We start from the raw sequence: 19,178 nt of genomic DNA on the forward strand, positions 1-19,178 counted from the left end.
TCCCCAATGCTATTGCTCGTATTCCTCAATGAGTTGGGCATTTATTTGGTGGAGTGGTATGAATGGAGATGTATAAGGGAGTTGTGTGAAACTAGACCATGATTCACATTTAGACCTATCCTTCAACCTGTCAAGTTTAATTGACTTATAGAGCCAACAGGCGGCCAGAAAATTAACCTCTGTTGAGATGGAACACCATAAAGATTACTTAGGGTGCCAGAATTGTTTCTGATATAACATAAAAGGCATTTCATGATTGGCAAAGAAATTACACACCTTATAGAAAGCTTTAAAGGTGTATACATTTTTACTAAATCATATCTTTCCTATAAAAATGTACTCACCAAAAATATGGGATCATTTTTGAACCAACTTTAACAAACTTTTATAGAAAGCTTTGAAGATACATTTATAAAAATATTTATCTTAATAAGATTTATTGACCAAACCTTGGGACCATTTTAAACCAATATTAAATAAACTTTGGTTCCATATTAAATTTTAAAGCTTAATCACAACCCCAAATTAAAATATTCCTCTTCAAATGTATCTTAATGAAGAGGTCCCAAAACCACTGAGTATCTTTCGCAAGCCATCCCCACTTTGACATAACTAAGTTGTCAGTTCAGTTTCCGATTCGCGGAAAAGTGTGACCGAGTTTAAATTGCAGTACCGGGAAAAGCGAAGCCCCAAAGTTGAGTCGGGTGAAATTGCGGCTGCTGTTATCTGTCAAAATGTTTGAATCTCCCACTGACTGGCTGTCATCTGCGGTTCGTGCAACGCCTGTTGCTGACGGCCTCGCTTTTTTCTCCTCCATGTTTTCGGCCCCGAACCGAAGATTTATGTCTTTGCGAAAGTTTTTCGCCGGTTATCGTTGGCCATCAAATGCACGTGCCTGAGAGTTGGCCATAACTGGCAGTTCCTGTGCTAATTGGTCAGGGTTTTTCTTTCGCCCCATGTATGTGTCGGCCACTTGACATGCCCGTCACAAATACACACAGAAAGCGGAAGTGAAAAAGCATTGCCTACTTTTGGGACTGCACCTCCATTGTCTTTCGTGGGCTCTTCACAGAAAAAAAAGGGTTTGATTGGGGAATCTTTTGCTACATCTTTTGCTTAATATGCCAAATTTAAGGTGAAAGCAAGTCAAGCGTGGAATTTTCTTTGCTTGACTGCCGCTTGGGTCGGGCAAATTAATTACATCAAACACAGAAATTTAATTTGTCCAACCAAAAGTCAGGCTCCTTTAGAGATGAATGAAAGTGAAAATGTCTCAATTGGAGGCAGCCCGCGGGCTTGATGGTTGATTGTGCTTAATGGTAACTAACCCCAAGGCATTGGCCAGATAATCCCAACCCTCTTGGCCTCCTTAACCCCCTGCTGCCAACCAGCCAAGCTGATGAAAGGTGCTTGAACTGTTTTATTATGGATTTTCTCCCCTTGGCCAGACAATGATTGGGCAACTTTAATTATCTGTGAACATTATAGAGGGAATGGGAAATATTTTAGGGTTCACCAGCTTTGTTCAAGGTTAAATAAAAGTTAAATAAGTAATCACTATGGTGATAAATGGTTTCCACAAAATGTCTTTATTTCCATTTCAAATTGTGCTGAAAATTGCAGTAAAGACAAACAAAGAAAACAAAGTTACTAACTACATTCCCGCTTTTCATTATCCTTAGAAGCATCATTCATACGCCCTGTTGCCACAGTTGTAAGTGCAACTTCTGCTTGGCTGACAAATAACTATCTCCACAAGGAGCTTAGTTCAAGTTAGGGGTATAACTGGAAAACTTGGCCAGCAAGAGATAAGAACCTGCTGAGAGGGAAGCTTTACAAAATAAGTGAAATGCGAAAAACAACTTTGTCATTAACCCTCAACACCTGAGAATCCACAGCTGAGAAAAACAGACAATGGCGTAAGTCACAACTAAAAGAAAAAGTTCGAGTTAGAAAAAATTCCCTAGTAAGTTTCACTGCTATCCTGAAAAAGTAAGAAAAGGTGAAATAAAACTATAGACCTTGGTTTACCACTTTTTCAAAATGAATTAATTAACAAAATAATCCATTAAAGGATTTTTATAATAATACAATAATAGTATTATAGTTTTGGGTTGAATTAGAAATATGTTTTATTTTCTCATATATTATTACCAAAGACCCTTACCAGTTTTCTTTTTATAGGGTCCGTAAAGTCAAATGTAAGACTGAACTTCAAGCTGTTGTATTTTCTTTTGCTATCCGAAACTGCAACTTTGATTGATCTGCCAAAAGCTGATTAATGTGTCAGACGGCAGGATTCCGTGAAATCCCAGCGCTAAGTGATTAGTCTCGAGATATCCATCTTTCTTTTCTCTGATGAACAACTTTAGCCGTGAACAAATTGTGAAGGAGCGCCGCTCAGGTCATTTATCAAAAACATAATATCGACAAAATTAGCGATATTTTTCGAGGAACCCTCTTCAGTAACCAACGTAAAATCAGCATGAGACGAAGGTCAACCCACGAGATACTTAGGACTTGCCACAAAAATTCCCAGGGATGCGGAAGTGATTACTTTCTGGTGTCCTCAGAAATGCGAAAAGGCTTTAAAAGGGCGGCTTTTGCTTTTTTGCCAACCCCTTTACGTGAATTATGAAGAGCTTTCCAAGTGCGTAAAGGGATTGCGAGAATTTTCAATTTTTCCTTTTGGTTATTAAGCTTTAATGGGAATGGCATTCCGATGTAAGCCTGGCTCATTGAAAATTTAAGTAACAAGTTGCTGGAAAAAAGCATAAAGGGTCATTCTCATATATACACACATTCTAAGCGAGGTAAAAAGAAATCAAGAAATCAAGATAAAATACAACAAGGTGAACCTTTTAAGCTTCATTTGAAATTTACAAACATTTTAAAGCCTTAAATTGAATTTACAATTGGTGCACATATATAAGAAAACAAATATTTGGTATACAAGTTTCGTTGTGCAACACTATCTCTAGATTTAAATAACTTAAATTGCATTTGGTTATACAAAAACCATGTGTGCTGTCCTTGATAAAACAATTTACCATTTCCAGCCACAATTTAGGTAATTCACATGCATGCAAACAAAATAAAATACCCAGTATCGCTCTAAATTTACAAGTGTTGAAAGCTGTCAGAGTTTTTGGACTGGCGATGCATAATCAGGCTGTCATTTTAGCAAATATTCGCCCAAATACATATACAAATTAGCATAACAAATACCAAAAGCAACCTAAGGTACCTCAATTTAAAATTAAATTGTACCCTAAGTGGGACAATTTTTTTTTAAGATTCCTTTCTTTTCACTGGAGAGTAAATAAAATTTGGAGGGTCCCCGGGGCGATTTCCCTAAGCTTTTCACCCGAAAACAAATTCATAAACGAATATATATGTAAATGCTGTGTAGATATTTGCATATAACTTATGGGACAAAATGAACGTTTTCTGGGGCACCGGCACCCAAAGTTTGAAGGTTGAATGGAGCCCATATCGTAGGCTCTCCTTGCGACATGAGTTACTTTCCTGATTTTCTCATACATAATAAATGCATTGCAATTTCCCAACACCCCTAAAAAGAAAAAGCGTTTGATTCTTTTTGGGCTCTGCACAAATTTTCCGTTTAGGCAAGCATAAAAATTGAAAATCAATTCGTTTTGCAGCCATCGCAGCATGCAAAAATTGCGCAAAGAGATAACGTGAACAACATATTTTGAGGTCGAACATTTTCCCATTTTCTCGGGTAGACAAGGAAAAGCGGTTGAACTTTTTGCGGCTTGTAAACTAAATACGATTGTCATTAAAGTTGGCATCATGATTTATGCGGTTGCAGTTGATTTATTTCATTGTGGTTATTGAATTGAACTATTATATTGATAGCTTTGGGCGATTGGGAGGAGTAAAGTTATCTGCACAAATTTATTTATTAAGGCTTTGTTTATTGAGGCTTAATTTATTAAGGCTTAATTTATTACAGATTTTTAAGGGATTAAATACATTTGCATTAGTGGAATATTTATATCCAACATTGTTGCTGAGATACAAGGGTACAGTGATAAGAAATGTAGAAAATCCTAGGATTCCATATTCAATTTAACTATTTTTTGCTATGATTTTCAACCATTGAGGTTTTTATTCACTTAAAAAATAAAAATATTTGATTTAACAATTATAGTTAACTTGACGATTTTAAAATTTGAACTTAATATTTTTCATAAAGTAAATAAGAGTTATGCAGAACTACCTTGGCTTAAATATTTTCCATTTAAACTATGCAATTTATTATGTTTAGTGCAAATATTTAATACAAAATTATGAATATCATATGCAGGTATTTATTTTAAAGACCTACTTAATCGGGATTCGTAAAATCCCTTGGTTTCTTAGCTGTAATTTAATAGGTTCCTAAGGACCAGCAAAATGAAGAATTCCTCAACATATCTCTTTACACACTTTAAGAATCCCTTAGGCGACTTTTTGCCAGCATATTTGAGCAGCACTTTAAGCTAGAAAAGGACCTCTGAGAGGACCTCTCATAATCTGTCTCCCATCTGCCGGAATGTGGGTCACCATCTGCAGTGACACAAGCCTCCCCAAAACCGTGGTTTATTTATGCTGAACTGAAGCATATTTATTTACTTGTTTGTGTTTGAGCGGACCCCAACACACATTGACTATTGTAAGGCACTCAGACGGTTCCGGATTGTTATTGTTTGCTTAGATTCTGTTGACAGACACAAGTCCTGGCAGGACTATAGTATGTTAATGAACAGTAATCTGGCCAGCTTAAATGAAGGGGATCCTTTACGGGGAGATGGAGATGAAGATGGCACTTAAAAGTCTGTGGAGCGTTTGACAATGAGACAAATCAAATTGGGGTTAACGCATCAATTGCTGCTTGACTGTGACTCCTCCCTCTGAACAAACACGATCCTTTCATCTTATTTGGCATGACAACCCACAATTTTGGACAGTCATTCGGAGCTGCCATCAAATATTATGGCGCATCTTCATTGACTTATTTATGGGTCGTAATGAGAAATTGCTAGCCAAGTAATTGATCCCATTGGGGGTGACAACAAAACAAATGCAAATCGCACATCAAATTGTTTTCGCGCAAAATAAAGATTGTTATTGCATACATACAAAGATTTCTAGGATAACAACTTGTTATACCCGTTACTCGTAGAGTAAAAGGGTATACTAGATTCGTCGGAAAGTATGTAACAGGCAGAAGGAAGCGTTTCCGACCCCATAAAGTATATATATTCTTGATCAGGATCACTAGCCGAGTCGATCTAGCCATGTCCGTCTGTCCGTCTGTCCGTCTGTCCGTCTGTCCGTCTGACCGTCTGTCCGTCTGTCCGTCTGTCCGTCTGTCCGTCTGTCTGTCCGTCCGGATGAACGCTGAGATCTCGGAAACTATGAGAGCTAGGCTATTGAGATTTGGCGTACAGATTCCTGAGCTTCTTACGCAGCGCAAGTTTGTTTCAGTAGACTGCCACGCCCACTCTAAAGCCCACAAACCGCCCAAAACTGTAACTCCTACAGTTTTGATGCTAGATAGAAAATTTTAACTGAAATGTATTGTTCTCATCAATACCTATCGATTGACCTAAAAAAAGTTTGTCACGCCCAGTTAAACGCCCACAAACCGCGAAAACCTGTGACGCCCACAATTTGCATGCTAGATAAAAAATTTTAACTGAAATCTATTGGTGTCGTCAATACCTATCGATTGATCCAAAAATAATTTTGCCACGCCCACTCTAACGCCCATAACGCTTAAATCTGTCTACCGCCGGTAGGTGGCGCATTTTAATTTCGCTTTGCTGCTTGCATATCTCCATTTCCCTTTGAGTAACGGGTATCTGATAGTCGAGGTACTCGACTATAGCGTTCTTCCTTGTTTTCTCTTTGATTGATTTCGAGGAAAAATAAACAACATGTTGTGTTTGGTTTTTCGCAATTCCCTCAAATTGTCTTTAATTTATTGATAATACTTACATTTATATTTATATATTATACATTTTTGAATAATGCAGGAAGGTAATACATTTTGGCTGCCTCTGATAAGTTAAATAAAAAGTTAACAAACTGGATCTCCTTTAATTCGCAAACAACTTTGAGTTACAATGTTTACAAACAGTTAATAAAAACAACAGAAAGTTTCCAGTACTGCATTAGGGAACATTAAAATTTTCTGTCAACATTACGTAAATCTCTTTACCAAAAATGTTTTATCTCCTGACAAAAGCCATCAAAGTTTTCCCCCCTTGACACGTCGGCATTTCCGCTTTTCTCGTAAACTTTTCCGACTTGTTTATTTGCAAACAATTTGCCTATTTGCTTATGGTTTCTGCCTGATTAAACATGCCAAACACACGCTGTCACATAAATACGCCATGCGAAACGATAACTTTTTGAAATGCTATCAAATGTCCTGTTTTTCCAGGGAAAACTCGTTGCGGTTTTCAGGCATCTCAGCTTTGTGTGTGATATCTTTCTATCAATATAAAAAAAAGAAAACGAGGCAAACAAAATGAAACTGTCACAGCTTTGAACGACCTTGGCAACCTTTTGACTCCCTGACTTGCCGCACAAAAAACATGTTTCTCTGCCTCAAGTCAGTTTTATTTGCAAAAGTGTGAAAAATGTTAAGAAAGCATTTTCTTTTCTTTTTTTCTCTGCGCAAAATCCGAAATCCTAATAGTTGGGGGCAAGCGAAAAACCACACCGCTTACTTAATCAAATTGAAACCACTTAACAGATGCCAGCGAAACAATTTTAATTAAATTTGAGGGCTAAATTTAAATGACCTCTTGGATGCAATTTAATTTGAAATTTCTTGAATGGTGTCCAATAAAATTTCCAGAAAAACGCGTCAGGCAAAAGGAAAGCGGACCCTAAATATGCGGCCGAAATTCCAGAAGAGAGGAGAAAATTGCAACACCTGAGGAAAATTCTTAAAAGATTGCCTAATTTAAATCCCAATTTCATTTATTTTTCCTTCTCAGCAGAAATTGTATTACAATGTGGCTGCTTTTTCTTTCAATTTTCCTGTGCTTTCTTTGTGAACTAAATTGAATTTAAAACTTAGGAGAAATGCTTGTTTACCTTAAAAATGTGTTATCTTTAAGATTTATAAAATGAATACAAAGGAATACTATAGATTCCAAATATGTATTTATGGCAACTCACTTAATCTTATTGAAAAGAATCTCCTGCTCAAAACATCCCCCAATGGCTGATTTCATGTGGAAAATATAATGAAGCGTTAAGTCTGTGGGCGCAAAATATTCCTTCATGACTTTAAAATTTAATATTTCGCTTACATATATCAAAGCTTCTTATGGCTTTTCACTTAATAAGGAGAAAAACGCTAAAGAAAAACTTCCTAAGAGACGCAAATTCATTTGGCTTACCTGACTGCTTGTCTCGCCTCATAAATGTGCACTTAATTTTTATTACAAATTAAACACAACAATGGCTTTCCCCCCACTTTCTATTCACTTTCCACCTTTTTCCCCTAAGCCGCTTTCCAGGAGATTTTCGTGGTTCTTTCGGCCGTATGGAATCCTCATATGTGTAAAGATACATTATTTTCGCGTTGACAGTTGGCCCTAAAAAGAGCGCCCATAAATATTATTAGCTTTTCCACATTTTCCTTTTTTATTTTCCCCACTCGCTTTTCCCACTGTGACAGAGTGACAAGCAGCTTTTCCCCCAGCAAATTCCCTTCATTTTTAAATATTCTGCCTGAGGGCGGAAAATTTGTTTGGGACGTTTTGTTTTCTCTCCGGTTGGATTTCATTTGCTTGCTTTTTGTTTTGGCTTTCCTTTTTTTGGGTTCGCACTTTGCAGTCTAAACATATGTTGGCTCATTATCCTTTTTTTAAGCTACGCTGCTGGGTTCTCCCATAAACCTGGTAAAAAAAAGTGCTTGACCAAAGGACGCCTCAAAACTATTTATAGCTTCACGGGATAAATGTGACAAAGGTCTGTTTACTTTGACAATTTTCCGGCATGACATATACAGAGGGGAAAATTTCAATTTTTCGCTCTTGGCTTCATTAAATAAATTGGGATGAAAATCTCTGTCAAATTAAGTTCCTGGGCAGTAGAAAAAAATAATTAATGTTGTGCCATTTTCTTAAATTATCTTAAAGCTTTAATTCTGAGGGAAAAGCGTGGGCCAAAGCGAAACACATTTTCTGGGACATTTGCGGTTTTTGTTTTGTTACGGCTAACAAAAATAACTAGAGGGAATTTTCCCTGAAAATGCGAAAACCTTGTGTGAAAACAGAGCAACTACCGAATTGTTGCTTGTTTTTCTTTCTTTTTTTCCCCATGTGAAAAAGCTTTTTGTTAACTCATGTGCCATGGCGGTTTTAGTTTTAGTGGGTATTCTTCTTATGACAATGTAAATATTACGCTTGTCAGGAAGAAAAACAGCAGAGCCCCTGGTCTGTTTATAAATCTGTCCGTTTATTTGCACTTTGGCACATCAACTTAAATTAAAAGGAAAATAAAATGCTGAAAAGGAAAACAAGGGACGCATAGATATCTGCTGCCATAAAATCGGGGTTTTGTATGGTCTACTGGTCTTCTTTCTTCTTATGGCTAATGTCCTGTCCCACTAGGATTTTATCCTGTGTCCAGTTTGGTATGTGTTCCATTCGTTTTACTGTCAACGGTGATTAGTTGGTCTTAGTGTGGGTTGCTTTTCCAGAAAAGTGTTTGTTTATTTATTTTCCAGCGTCTGTTTGTCTTTCTTTCACCCAGCTTAAGCATTTAATTTCATTTCAGTGCGAACGTTGAATGAAAAATTTAATTCAAGTCAAGCCGCTTAAATGTCCTTTGGGGGACTTGGCTATTATTTCGAGTTTTCTTGGCCTATTTGTGGTGCTATTTGGTCTTGCTGTTGTTTATTTTGTAGATTTCTACGGATTTTCTGGGTATTTTATTTTATATATGTACAAAAAACATAAAAACTTTGGTTTATTTAGTAGCTGTGAAGATAACCTTTCACTCATAAAAGTATATTTTATGTTTTTGTTCTAAAAAAACCAAGTCCTGATTTTTTTATAAGCTCATTATTTGTTTTACACACTTTCTCCCTTCGAAATTTAAATAAGGTGCGAATTCATGACCTCAAAATTACAGCAAGCATTCAGTATGGTGTTTACTCCCTTTCCTAAATTTCTATATTTGCCCTGCTAATTATTCATAATTGAAATAAGTCAACTGCTTAAAATTTCACAAAAAGTTTAGCCCACCTAAGGAAGTTTAGGGCTTGTATTCGTTTTTTGCCTTTGGTGTGTTGTGTTTATGGCGGGGTTATTTTTCATGGCGCAAGGACGAAGCTTTGGGGCATAATACGGTTAACAAGCGGTGGGTTAACTTTTCGGCTTAGCATAAATTATTCCCGACTCTACGGAACGGAAGTCAGGAGCCCTTCTCTCCCACTTTCACTTTCACTTTCCCTGTGATGTGGCAGGCACGCAGCTTCATTAAAAACATACACGATGGAAATTAATGAGCGCCAAACGTGGCTTTGAAGCGCCCCTCGCATTTCATGCCCCTGGTTACTCATCAGATTGGCAATAAACGGAATGCCGACACGTGAGACAAATGCACATGGGTTTAGAGGCCCAAATAATGGGCCTGCTGGCTAAATAGGGGGCTGGATGGCTATTAACATGACAGACACAGACAGGATGTGTTTACCCTTGGCTGGAATCAAATTAGCGCCCAGACGGCAGCAACTCCTGGCACTCCTGGCACATAAGTCACATCCCACTCGGGCCAACGCAGCGTATACGTAATTCAATAGAGGCCCACGCTGCGTATGCACAATGCCCATGCAGCTGATAATTTCGTTTTCTCGGCTTTCTTGGTTTTCCCGGCTGTCGGTTCACCCACTGCAAAGAAAACTTTTAATGGGATTTTCCTCTACTGAATCGCGTTTGCTCACTCAAAGTTGACCAAGTTTTCCTTTAACTCTTCAAAGTCGGTATCCTTTCTCCTTGTTTACCTCTGCCAATTAAAACCAAGGATAGGTGGCAAAAAGTTTTAAGAGCTAATTTGCCACGTCAACATAAATCAGAGCTTAATGTATTGTTTGTAGAACGGCGAAACAAAATTAAAATCTCAATTAGGCACTATAAAATGTCTACGAGAAATAATAAGATTGTAATAAGACTTTGATAAAAAACGAACTAATTAATTGTATATAATTTTATATAAAGAATATTTTACTTTAAATTTACATATACAGCCTTTTTTAAGTAATTTTACATTTGGAAATTTAAAATGTTCATATATTTTTTTTTAGCTTTTTTCGAATATTTACAAGTAAAATTAGTGTCATTATGCAGATTTTTATTTTTACTGTTTAATTTTGTATCAGCACAAGGCCAGAATGACTTTTCCAACTTTGTTTTATTTACTTTAGTTTATCTAAACAAACTACAAACTCAATTAAAGTTATCAGATATATATTAGATTTGTACTCTTTTAGTTTATGTTAAGTTTTTGCATTATTTTTTTTTCTTCCTACTCCAACTTTATCCATTATCCAAAAGCAATCATAGAACAAACTTTCCTGGTCATGCTGCAGAGATCTATATTCAATCCGTACCTAGATTGGCTTTACTTTTCATCAACTTTCTAAGCCACTGTACACTGGTCGGCATATGTATTTTGACAAAATAAAAGTTAAGTATACTCATAACTTGAATTTACTTCTTGTAAACTATAGGCATCAATGGAAAGGTAATTTCAATGCCGTTTGAATGATACAATACATTTCTTAACCCATTCAGTATTTATTGAAAAGGACGAATTTGTGTAAATCAACTTTTAAATTTTTTTTAAAAACTTTTTTCTTCGTCTTGAAAACTTAAATTTTTTGATGCAAAAAGTTTCTTCAAACAAAAACAATAGTAACTGCAAAAAGAATTTTTCAAAAATCATTTTTCTTATATTTTTTATGATTTTTTGAAGGTGACAATGTCGGAAAAAATTTGTATGAAAAAGAGAAAAATATGGCTCAAATGCCTGTTTTTAAGCATTTTCAAAAATTCATAAAAAATATAAGAAAAATGATTTTTGAAAAATTCTTTTTGCAGTTACTATTGTTTTTGTTTGAAGAAACTTTTTGCATCAAAAAATTTAAGCTTTCAAGACGAAGAAAAAAGTTTTTAAAAAAAATTTAAAAGTTGATTTACACAAATTCGTCCTTTTCAATAAATACTGAATGGGTTAAGAAATGTATTGTATCATTCAAACGGCATTGAAATTACCTTTCCATTGATGCCTATAGTTTACAAGAAGTAAATTCAAGTTATGAGTATACTTAACTTTTATTTTGTCAAAATACATATGCCGACCACTGTAGTCTGAATCCAATATCAAGCTTGGCAAACTCGTACACCCACCTAAGCCAACAAGTTGCATATTCACGGACTTCATTTCCGTTTTCCATTAGAGCGGGGAAAATTTCATTTTCTGCCGCACTGATTGGGTCAGGAATCGGGCCTCGACTTTGCCACTTTTCCTGCCAGTTCGTCCATCTTTCTGGGTAACAGGTGCAGATGGGAAAAGTGGGGAAAACAGAGGAACACACAGGAAAAGGATGGAAATGGTGATGGGGAACCAGGTGAAAATGCGTGTATTTTGGCAGCTTGTTGAGCGTTTTGCTTTATCCGCTTACGATTGTTGCCTCGGTAACCTGCCACTCGTTCCTCTCCCCACGTTATCTCTGCTTGATTGCCTTTTAATTAGTCGGAAGCTGATTATGCAAATCTTGCCACAACAACAAGTGCCATAAACAGCATATATGCCAGTGATATATGGCATCGATTTAGACAAGGTTCTGCCCTGCAGAGCAGTTTGAAAAGCTTTATGGCCCTGTCAGGTCTGGGGTTAATGTTTAATGGCACAGTTGAACCTGAACTTTTTAGATAAAAAATGCTGCAGATAGGCATACTATACTCGTATAGGCTTATATAATAAATAATATAAAATATTCCAATATAAACATTTATTCTGAAATGAACAAAATGCTAGAATAACTATATATAGTAACAAAAAAATCTATTAAAATGGTCTCCACTTTAAGCTTGTGGTCTTAACTAAGATATTTATAATAATTCAGTAATTATAATAAAAATTATAATAATACCTTAAAAAGTTCTTAAGAGGGTATAACCTGTAGATACCTAAGCTTCCTCAAACCACTAGCATTCATTCCTCTTGTCCCTTGATTTATGTATATTTAATAATTCAGACTTTATCACACCGAACAGAGGAAACTTCCTCTAGAGACCGGCCTGTTTTTGCCACGATTTCAGCCACAAGCCACCCAGAACTCACTTACTCATGTGACGGGGCATAAAAATTCAGTATTCCACTTGGTTGCCAACTGGCTGGGAAAGAGATAGAAATAGAGGCCACAGAAAGAGACAGAACGAGAGTGTTTGTGGGAGTGCGAAAAGAAATATCACTTACAGGCATAAAAATGCAAATTAGAATGAGATATGCTGCAGTCCAGCTGGGAGGCCATGGATGACATCTGCGGACCACAGAAACCAAAAGGGAAAAATGGGAAAAACCGAGGAAAACTTTAACACCAAACTGGCCTAAAGCCGAAATCAAGAATGAATTATTGGCCAGGGCCTACTGCAGGCCATCTTTTTTAGCCCGAGCAGATTATTAGACATAGCTTAGGGGAATAAATTTGGCAGGATGGTATGGGCCAAAAGGAAAAGTTCTGTCCAAGTTTTCTCGCAGATTCCATTTGTGTTTTTGGAATTTTCGGCGAACATTATCGACACGTGCGACCCATGATTTATGCAGTGAACGGTGAAATATTTGAATAATTACAGAGTTGCATGGGTCAATGAGCATCGAAGGTCATTAAAAATTGATGGCTTCTGCAAATTATTTTAAATTTAATCTAGAAAAATGTTTCAAATAATTATAACACTTTTCTAACTATTGTTTTATGTATCTAACTTTAAAGCATGGAATAAAAGGACATTCTGTCTTTCACACTGCTGTTCTACTCTGTTTGTGTGCCGGCAGAGGCTCAGCACAGCTGCCGACCGCTGCTTAAATCCACAGAATATTTACTTTCAAATAACTTTCCTTTTGATATGAAAAATTCAATTTCAAATCTGTCACTCTCCAGGCTAACACGATTGGCCTTACAAAAAAAGAAATGAATTATGGAATACACTTTAATTTCCTGAACTTTTTTTCACCCCGACAAAATAGCCGAGAGCATTTTTCAATAACAAATTGTTTTCATTTTGATGCTGTCAATCAAAAAGTGTCGAAAACATTTCAATAAGCCGAGTTCCTGTTACCTGTTGCTGCAAGGTGAGATTGAGTGGCCATGTCAGCAGTTTAACAGTTCATCGAGCACACACGTAACAACTTCTCATGAGAAAACTGAGAAGGACGGGTAGAGACAATCGGAAAGAGAGAGGGCGATGGGAAAGGGGCCATCTCAAGTGTCAAATGTGCTGAACTAGAAAAGTTCCAATAAAGATGAAAATAGCAATGGTAGGGGTGTCTAAATTGAATTTTCCTAAGGACTCTTTTCCCTGCTCACATTCAGGCAACCCAAAATTTGTGTATGTAGAGGCCAAAGCTGTTAAATTTTAACGTTTCTGCCTTCTGGCAATTTGCATGCTTGTGGTTAAAGTGCTTATCATTATAATCAACACCCAAGCAACAAAAATCAGGCAAATGGAATGTGTCCATGGTAAGTCGAAGTGGTTTATACACTTTAATATGTAAACAAAATGTATCACTTTAATATGAGATAAATAGGAGTATGGTTCAATATTTAAAAGTCAGTTAAACTTATATACTTTAAGATTATATTTATAGAACTGTTCAATATATAGTATTGCAAGTACCAGTATCTGATAAATATAAAACATGTAAAATGGTTCTAGTTCTAATAATATTGACAAATAGTATATTAAATTCTAAGGAAAAGTTTTCCTCAAATCACTGCAAACCTTAGAAGTAATCACTGATTTCTAACCACTTCAACATGCTGACATAAGAAAAATTCCTAAAACCAACCGCTCACGTGCTAAAGTTAGGGCATTTCATTGTTATGAGTATTGTTGATGCGACAAGCTCATTTTACGTTTATTAACTTGACAACCCACAAGGAGAGCTTTTCGGGAGTACACATAGAACTCCCTTTGATACCCAAAATACATTTTGTATATTTTTAGTCTCCCCAACATGTCCGATAAGAGCAAAGCTTGATTATTGCACTGGCAACCATGACCCCCATGATATGGATTTCCAATTCCTCCCGCATAAAAGTGCTTTAATTACTAACCACTCTTTTTATATTTACTTCATTTCCTGTGTTTGCTTGCCACTTGCCGATTTGTTTATTTCCCCCAGCTTGATTAGGTTAATCGCACTTGCTACTGATAAGTTTATGATTGCGATTGCCATCAATTATTGACAGTCGATAAAAGTTTGTGGCTATATATAGTGATAATGTAGCACGTGTGCTTTAATATTCCATAAAAAAATACCCCTAGTATTTGAAATATTAGGTACAAAAATATTTTGTATGTTAATATTTCCTTCATATGTAGAAAATTCAAATCAAAAACCTATTCATTTGACAAATGCGTAATTTTATGATTTTCATCTGAGAGGACAATAATGTTATGGTTTTCTAAGCACAAGTTTTCGCCCATAATTCAAAGGGTTTTGACTGCATTTCCGCCCTTAAGACAGTCAACAAAATACATATTTCTTTGTGGATATGTGTGTGAACCCATATTCGGAAGCCCCCCAACTGACAAACCATTCATCAGGAGATTTTCTATGCCGCTGGGAAACCCTTTGGTCCTGTGTCACGCCTTCTTCGAAATCGTATAAAACTTTCACGGCAATTTCTATTTGTTTTCATTTTCCCCTTTTCAGTTTTGCTGCCCTTTCTCTTTTGTTTTGTTTGCTGTGGCTTTTGGCAAATTCCTACGCTTCAACGCGCCTTCAGTGGGGCAACCCTCGACAAAAAAAAAAGAAAACAAAAACCAAGAACAGAAAAACAATAAAAATTGAAAAGACTTTTCTCACCCCGAAACTCATTTGCATAGAATTTTGCTGGGCTAAACCAAAATACAATTTCCCCATGCCAAATCCTTGGATGATTTCCCTTTTAAAGCATACTTTACTTGGCCTTTTATTCATTCCCCTATTTTATGTATTTTTGATGCCCCACATAAAACTATTTATGAAATGCCGTTGAAGAAGTATTTTTATGCCACATATGCGATTTCTTTTTTGGTGGCTTGCACTTTGGTCTGACCATCTCTTATGTTTTACGGCCAGGACTTTGTTTTTATGGGACTTCCTGCCCCACAGACTCTCCTCTAAATGCACAAGTATAATCGTTAAACTTGCCCAAAAAAAAAAACAGAGTGTTTATGGTGTGGGTAGAATGATGTGGAATGCTTTCAGCGTCATTTCAAATAAATCAATAGGGAGCTGATAAATCAGAGTTCCGCTCATTGATTAGCTAACGATGCGCCTATAATTTTTTGGTATGTGGGGAAAAAATGTGCTCTTGGGAAAATTAAATTAGCCTGGTTTTCGGCTTTTAAAGAGGGAAAAAGAAGGAAAAAGTGACTATGCTGATTAAAATATATTTAATTGCCTTGGTTACTTGAGAATTTTTTAATTGATTGTTGTTAATAAAACCCTCATAAAGTTTTAGGTGTGGGAACTTATTAAAGCTATCTGATAAAAAGTAATTTCCTATTCTAAATAAATCAGTATAATTTTAGCTTACCAAACGCTGTGTTTTTCTCCTGATACTTTTGTCGACTTTCCGAGTTTCTTAAATATTTAATGTGGCACGTTTCTTAAATTTCGCTTTGTCGCCTCGCGATTTGCCTCGTTACACACATTCACATATACATATTTTATGCGTCCTGATGGTATTATTTTTTTTATTTACGACATTTAATTTTATATTTATGTACTTTGATTTTCATTACGCTATGCGGATTTGCGGCCCGCTTAACCTGCTCAAAAAACAAGGAAAATCGGAATTCAGGAAATGAACATGGAATTCGTATTATGGGTTCGCGTGGCTCATATAATTCGGTTTTATTTGATTTGATTTCATTTTTTGTTGCGTGTTTTTATATCCGTTTGGTTTTAGCGGGCTTTGAACGTATTTTTTGGGGGTGGTAGATCATCTAATGTGAAGGCGTGACAACAAAATTATTGCCAGGATAAATGAATCTCGGTTCGTCATATAAAGTGATTCAGTTTTGTGTTGCTTGAATAAGGGGGAAATTTCTTAAGAGCTCTTCAATTAAATTGCCTGAAAAATTGATGTGCTCAGCATAAGTTGAGGAAATGTCTTGCCAGGCCTTTCTTTTGCCTTTCTCCTACACTTTTCAGCAGGTCCTTGAAGCTCGAGGCTTCAACAACGCATAACAAATTTAAACAGCAAATTAGCCTAGATGAAAGGTACTGATACCCTTACAGCCGAATATTCGGGAAATAAATAATTATTATAATGAAAGTAAGAAAATCTTTTGATTCGCAATATTTTAAAACATGAGTTTTATTTATTTTAAAATATATATTTAAATATATACATAAAATATTCAAAAAATTATTAAGTTTGAGTTTCAACAGAATTTTAAACTCTATAAACAAAAGCAAACATATTTTTAAAACATACTCAAATTTTTGATAAAATTAAAGCATCCTATAGGAAGTGAATACGGAAGCCTCCTCTTTTGAGTTACTGCTGAGCTATTTTCATTAAAATTTTGGTTATTTCTGTAAGCTCTTCAGCACTGCTACTGTCTTTGCTCCTGCCTAGCGCTGTTCGCTTGAATTAATTGCGCCATTTAACTGGTTTTTCCTTCAAATCGCATTATAAAGTGGTTTTTGATGTCGCCCCTTAGAGGATTTTACTGCGGTGCAACGGGGAAAAAGTTGGGACAACGTTTGAGTTGGTCCACCGGGCGTATGCTTAATACCATGGCAAAGCGTTTATAGAACACATTAATTAAAACTGTGTAAATTGCTTAGGGGAATTATTAACATAATTTATTATTTCCCAGGATTTGGAAAATTAATTTTCCTCTTTAAATATTTACATTGTATGGTATGCTTGTTTCTTTGAAAGTTATTACACTTTGGAATATATAAATGCTGTTCTTTCTTTCATCTTTCATATTAAAGTTGTTAAACAAATATGTAATTTTAAAAAAGACTTTGGTAAAAAAAAATTGTACCTTTAAAATTCTAGATTTTTGTTTAGAACGTTGGAAATAAAGAACAATGAAGTAAAACTGCTTAATTTGATGTAAGTTTTTATGTTTCTATATTATTTTATTTTTTTTGACTTTTAATTTTTAGTGGTATTAATCTATTTTATTATATACTTTTTATACTATATACTATACTTTTATACTTTTTTAATTTTGTTTGTTTCCCATTTTTTTATTTAACCGTAGGTATATTTGATGGATTGTTTTTATTATTCAAAATTCTAGTTTATTGTAAATAACGTTGTAAATAAATAACAATGAAGCAGTTTTGAATATAAGTTTTTAAGTTTCAATATTATTTCATGTTTTTTGGCTTTAATGTTTAGTGGGATTAATTTATTTTATTTTTTTTTTAACTTTGTTTGTTTCCCGTTTTTTATTACGCCGTGGGTACATTTGATGTTTTGTTTTTATTATACTGTGAGAGTTCTGTTTCAAATATTATACTTAATAAATTTAATTTTCAATTCAAAGACCTCATTATTTCTTTAAAGTATCTTGAAAACACCGCAACAATTAATGTATTTATTCAACAAATAGTATTTATTTTCCGTCTTTCTATTATTATATTTTATAGTTAAGTACACTTCTTACATCTTAAACAGTTTCAAGATACTTTCAGTATAGTTTTAAACCGATCACTATTTCGACCATTTCAGATGAGATGCGCGAGGACAACCGACTTTCGCCAGAGGCGAATAGTAAATGACAGGTTTGCCACTTGTCCTGGCGATAGTCGGGGCATAGTATTTGCGACTAGTTGCCACTCGCTGGTGAGTTATTAAAAAGCCAACAACTGACAACGCCAGCGACAACGGAACGCACTTTGAATATTTTGCGAGGACACGAAGGACGTGTGTTCGGGGCTCAAAAAAGGACACGCAGCTCGGAGTTCGGAGCCCAACGAAACCGCACGCAACGTGCAACAGCCGCCAACTGATGGGTTTCATCTGCCATGGCCAGGCAGTCACCCACACAGAGGCCCTTAGTACACACACACACTCACACGGCAACAGCCACGCACTCACACAGATACTCGGCATTTGTTGATAACAGTTTTCGAATTTCGAATTCGCGTCGTCAGCTGCTGCGGCTTCTGTTTTTGCTGCCTGTTCCTGCTGCTGTGGCGCCTCTTTTTTGTATACAAACAGAGGCCGCACATCCTCCGGCGCGCACCACCCACAGCAGCCGCCCGCCCCCGCCCTCAGCACCTCACCACCCACCGGGACAGCCACGTTCACCATGTTGCATGTTCGGCGTGTGATGACGCATGCGCCGCCAAGTAGGCAACACTTTTAACAAGGTATAATGATATGATGTCGATTTGGGTTACTTTATTTTTAAAGAATTTATTTTGTTTAGAAAATGTATAGATGCATTGGTTTAAATACAAATTAAAGAGTGCATTAATGTTTTATTATTTTAACTTTAATTTTTAACTTTAACTTTTAATTTATTCCTATTTTTTAGTGCTGCAATAAAACATAAGTTCTAAATTCCACCTAACTTATGGAAATAAACCCTTCAAATTTTAAATAAATAAATTCAATATTTCGGTTGGCTCTTCTACGTTTTGTTTTAGTTATATTATATTTTGACTACATCTGGACAACTCGTCGTATGAGTAATATTAGTGATAATATTTTACAGTACTTATGTTTATTATAATATATTTTCCAACAACACTTTTATACCATTTACAAAATATGTGTTAAATTTAACTAAAGATATTGGATTTCTTTTATTTCATTTAAGTTATTGATATTATTTTACAGTTCTTATGTTTATTATTATTTACTTTCTTTTATTCTTATTCTTCTTTTATTATTT

The 19,178-nt window shown here is 35.7% G+C and overlaps 1 protein-coding gene across 1 annotated transcript in view; it reads right to left on the reverse strand.

Annotated features, from left to right (window-relative positions):
- The window catches only part of Gyc88E (Guanylyl cyclase at 88E), a 40,137-nt gene extending 21,859 nt beyond the window's left edge, over window positions 1-18,278 (reverse strand). The window contains exons 1-2 of the mRNA XM_065867102.2: window positions 18,174-18,278; window positions 15,845-16,079 (exon numbers count right to left, since the gene is read on the reverse strand). The gene's annotated coding sequence lies outside the window, so the exon portion shown is untranslated. The remainder of the gene's footprint in view (window positions 1-15,844; window positions 16,080-18,173) is intronic.
- Between the last annotated feature and the right edge of the window lie 900 nt (window positions 18,279-19,178).

The sequence above is a fragment of the Drosophila suzukii genome, chromosome 3 (assembly GCF_043229965.1).
Source record: "Drosophila suzukii chromosome 3, CBGP_Dsuzu_IsoJpt1.0, whole genome shotgun sequence".
Taxonomy (NCBI): domain Eukaryota; kingdom Metazoa; phylum Arthropoda; class Insecta; order Diptera; family Drosophilidae; genus Drosophila; species Drosophila suzukii.